This window comes from Oryzias latipes, chromosome 24 (genome assembly GCF_002234675.1).
Source record: "Oryzias latipes chromosome 24, ASM223467v1".
Taxonomy (NCBI): domain Eukaryota; kingdom Metazoa; phylum Chordata; class Actinopteri; order Beloniformes; family Adrianichthyidae; genus Oryzias; species Oryzias latipes.
In genome coordinates, this window is record NC_019882.2 from 10,700,057 (window position 1) to 10,705,435 (window position 5,379).

A 5,379-nucleotide genomic window follows, 5' to 3' on the forward strand; every position below is an offset into this window, starting at 1 on the left:
TTTTAGCAGTGCAGCCTTGAGGATGTCTGACAGCCTCCCCACAGACCCCCCCCCCCCCCCCCCCCCCAATGATGCACCAAACCTCCACTGACTGCTATAGTTTTTCTGTTGGGATTAAAAACACTCACTTATCACACAGGACATCCTCCCATCGTGTTTTGCTAAATAACATGTCAAAATAAATCAAAGCATTGGTCCTAACAAACTGTAGGTCTAATAATCATAGGTTTAGGCAACTAAATTGCTGGTTATGATTATTCATGGTCAAACTGGACTTTAGGAATAAATTTATTCTTTTAGACAAATAAACACTTTAAAACGGTTAACTTGTCTCCCTGTGTTTTACATAATTTTTCCCATTAGGGTTGTGCCGATGGAAGATATCATCGTCCATCGTGATGGGTGACTGACATCACGATGGAGAGACACCATCGTGATGCCACGCCCCCTCCACGCTGCGAGTCGACACCATAAGCTGCGGTTACATGTGCAAAATGTTTTAATCGGATCAATGGTCGGATTAGAATTCAACCGTGTACATGGGCCCAGAATAACTTTTTCCGATTAAAACAAACGTTCACATGGGTCACACTTTCGGTTGGAATAAGTCATTCGCACATGCGCAGTAGTGTTTGAAATACCGGAAGAGGAAATGAGTTCCGCTGTACAAGCCAAGCTGCCACAAACATAGATATCTGGCAGCTCGGTAATATACTGGATGATCTTCTTAACGTGCTTTTATTATTGTTATGGTTGTTATGAAGCGCCTGTTCGCTCATGATTTTATTTTTAATCTGTGTGGTCAGTGCTTCTATTGTGGAAGAACAGAGCCAGGGTTAGAAGGCTAAAACAGATTAGAAGATGAGTGAAAGATGAATGACTATTACCTGCTAATAATTGCTATTGAAACGTCCTGGAAAAAGTGTCTGAGGACATTACGCTGGTTCAGAAAACCTTAAAAGATGTGCGAAGGTTTTACTGGATCAAACAAGGAAAGCACAAAACTTCACATGAAAATCTATTGTTGTTGCAACAGTTTGAACAAGGTTGCCCAAACCTGGGTGTCAACAGCTACCTGCTTCTTTTTTCCCCCCAACTTTCCCCATTTGCTACTAATTAGCTCAACCTAAGGATTTTAGGTTTAAAATTACATTAAAGCAGCAGTCAGTCGGGTAGAGGTGGATAAAACCAAGCAGAATGGTAAAGCCAGAGCAGTAGGGTTTGGCACTTTGACCTAAAACATTCCCACAAAACATGCAATCACATTTACTTTATATCTTTGATAAAAAGAGAGAAAAATGGGACATGTATAAAAAGCAAAATGTTACTTTTTATTTAAGATTTAAATAAACAAAAGTATTAAACTTCCAGATAAAGAATTGCACAAAGAAATCAGCTGCAAACTCTGTTTTGCATGTTCATGAATTTCCTTCCCATTTACATGTTCCAGCTTAAAATGCAGCTCCAGGACGGAAAACGATTTACCATGAAGTAGGGGAGACAAAAAACACACCCGCCCGGTATTTGACTCGTGCACATCATTTTCTCATGGTAACACAGGCAAGCAGCACATTTCTGGGAGTGATTGTGAGTTGACAAACATCAGTCTCTATATAAACCTTTGACGCATGTTCAGTCAGAGTTTGCTTAGTTTAAGTAATTCGATTTCTGTATCCACATCTTTCTTCCTGCGTTTCTGTTGCAGTTTCTACTTCTATTTAAAGAGTTTGTAAATTTTAGAAACTCTTATCAGAGGTGACATGCAATCTTTTTCCTGGAGGTTTATGGAAAATTTAGACTCCAATGTACAACACTTTTTTCTCTTCTCAAAAATCTACTGCAGAGGGAAAAAGTTTCAGAAGTTTCTCTCCATTCTTCATTCTTTCTCTCATTCTTCACCAGTAATGATTGGAAAAAACTCAAAGTGAAAAAAATAGAGGTAGGTTTGACTGGGGTCTTTTTTGGTCTATTTCTTCCTGGATCTCTCACCTACCTCCTGGTTATTCTTTCTCTTCGTTTTTATTTCACAAGAACTAAAATAAAATGTTATAGAGCAAGACTCTAGATGTCAAATATTTATGATGATAAATGTTCCTGAAAGGGTTAAAACAGATTTGTAAATGAATGAATGAATCTTGCATATATTTCAAGCAGTGTTACTTCACAGACAAAGAAAAAATTAAAGAAATGACAATCCCTTTGCTGACTTCATTAGACATTTTTGAGAGGCTCTTAACAGTATTGGGGCTTAGGAGAATAATGACTTCATGGTAAAGTTTGTCTATGTAAACACAAGTAAGCGCATTCTGCAAAGAAGCTGGTTGAACCTTGTTGATCTGCTGCCAAATCTTCTTCAAACTATTGACGTATGTTACCTAGCAACATTTCAGTTTCAGTTTACTACTTTTTATTTTGCTGAATGCAAATAATCTTCTTGTTTTTATTGGTCTGATCACTGTAAAACACTTTAATGGGATGCAGACAATAGCAGATTACCAATTTAAACATATAAACAAATAGGTTGGATAAGCTCATAAAGAAAAATGTATCTCACGATCATTGTTTCTTAAAAATGTCTAAAAGCATTGTTGAAACCTAATGAACAAAAATATAGCTGACATTTCTACGTTCATATCACAACAAAAAGTACGATATTTCTGCTACATTCTATAAAAAAGATTTGACACAAAGATATTTGTATAACTTTGAAGGCATTAGGTTTTAGTGGCTGGGGAGAAAAAATACAATATTTTCTAAACTGTTGCTGTTGGCCTAAATACATAAGTTTGCTTACATTTTACATGTGTTTGCTTGCATGTAAGTGCATGTGAGTTGATCTGTGGCCTTATCTGTATTATGTATGTGTCAATATGCATGTGTGGGATGGTTCTTCCAGCCAACAGGTATTTCTATAGTAAATGAGTGTGTATAAGTTTTTCCTTGGACAGTGAATTTGGACTTAAGGGGCTAAAAAAAAAACAATAACCTAAATTTGCCATAAAATGAATGAGACCATGGATTTGAATTTACAGCTAAAGCATGGCTAACCAGCAGTGCAGGGCCACTCCTTGAGCAAATAGGCTGATCCGTCAGACAGCCTTGCTTTGTCTAAAACATTTGATAAACAAAATAAACCAAAAGAAGTCCTTCTGCATTGCCTTTATTGGAATTTTTAATGTGAAGTTGGTCTTTATGATACTACGACGGAGTTTTAGGGGCCAGTTTACCAAAAAAAAATAAATAAATTTTTAAATCACAACTTTTAAGTCGTAAATTTAGGAGAAAGAAAGTCATAACTTTTAAATTAAGAGATTTTAAGTTGAGTTTTTATCTCATAAATTTATGACTTAAAATGTCGTAAATTTACGAGAAAAAAGTCATAGGTTAATGAGGAAAAAATCCCCAGTTTTCTTTTTATCGTAGCCTAGCTTGAAGCTGAAATATGTGGAGCCTTTTATGAAGCTTTATTTCCAGATAGGTTTAAAAAACAAAGAGATTCTGAACTTTTTGGCGACTCAAAATCAGATTATTATCTGTGGAGCCGTCTTTCCAGGGTTCAGTGTCGGTAAAGCGGAGTTTCATCTGTAAAATAAGGGGGTCGGAGACACGTTTGGGTGTAGAGGACCACTGCAGCCTTTGTTTTCCTTTTCATTCACATAACTTGAAGTTCATTTGTCTCATCACGTCATGAACCTGTCACCTGAACACCAGTGCGGAAGTAAACAGTGTTACATACGCCTCCTCCTCCAGATGAAACGTCCCGTTTCAACATAAAATAATAAAGAGGAATGGAAATAGTCTGTTATATTATCATTAGAACGTTGAAAATGCCAAAAAGTGCTCCTCCTCACACGGAAGCGTCACACAAACGTAGAGATCTGGTCTTTGGTGAAGAAAGAAAGGAGGGAAGTGGACAGGTGCAGGGTTATGGAGAACTTCGTCAACAGCTGCAGAGATCCTGCAAGCCATCCATCAAGAAATAAAACCTTAATAAATCAAACAAATGAGCTTCCAAACATTTGGAACGTTATCAATAAACATTCAGCTCACCTGTTCAATTAAGTTTAGTCGGCCTGCTCTGCTGCGTGGCGTTCACTTGCTGCTGCTCTGTAGGCTTACTTCCACTTTAAACTCACAAATTTACGAGATATTTTCTTGTAAATTTACGACTTAAAATCTCGTAATTTTACTTTTTTTTTGGTGGCCCTAAAACTCCGTCGTATGAAACAAAAATGTGATGTTAAGGATAAATTTTAAGAAGATGGGATAAAAATTTTTTTTTAAAGAAATCTTGCAAAGTTTAAATGTCTTTAACGCACAATTACTATCAAAGGAGAACCAAATAACATTTGCAATAATTGGATTTTATGAAAAAAGGACTGCATAAATTATTTTTTGGGGGAATTTGACGCCAACCTTTTCTACGTTTCATATAATTTTTTAGGCCTAAAGGGCCGTACACACCGGGACGAATATTCGCCAGGCGTTATTCGCCAGCGTTTTTCAACACTTTTTTTGTGTTCACACCCAGGCGATTTTTGCTGACGATGAGCCGAGCGAACATGCAAATTCATTCCCTGACATTAGGTGGCACTTAATGTAAAACAGAAATACCCCTGTACACAAGGTGGTGCTGCGCAACTTTACGCTTCTTAAAGTCGCTTTTCACTCAGAAGAAGAGAGCAAGTATTTACGCGCTTGGCAGAATCAAACAAAGAAAACATGAATATTTCAAGCACCAGTAGCTCTAGCTCCAGTTCCACCGATGAAGAAATTATTGTTCTTGTTGTTGCGGAGCCGGCAGAAGGAGAAGACACGCAGGGCGATCCAGGCCTCAATAAACTACTACCGGGGACTTAACGTGCCATGGGGCAGAAAGCAACTTTCTGATGACAGACAGAATCTGCGCCAGGTATATTCAAGCACGCATGTGCAGTGAAGTATGTACCAGAGGATGTTCGACATTCTGCATGTCAGTCAAGTCCCGTACTTCTCGTGAGGATTTTGATTCGCTGAGGGATTTTTTAGAAATACGTTTTTATGTTTTTGGTTATTTATCTTTGCTGGCCTGTGATCTACCCTCATGTCCTTGAAGATTGACCGGTCGATCGCGATCGACGTAATGAGCACCCCTGCTTTAAAGCATTACTATAATAGTAATGATGCTTAAGGCATATAATATGTTTTTAAACATACAGGATGTTGGGACTTTATTGTTTTAGAATTCATAGGAGTTATTAAAAAGGGCGACAGTGGCTCAGGTGGTTGAGCGGGTCGTCCAATGACCGAAGGGTTGGCGGTTCGATCCCTGCTCCCACCAGCCAAAATGTCGTTGTGTCCTTGGGCAAGACACTTCACCCTCCTTGCCTCCAGTGTGGC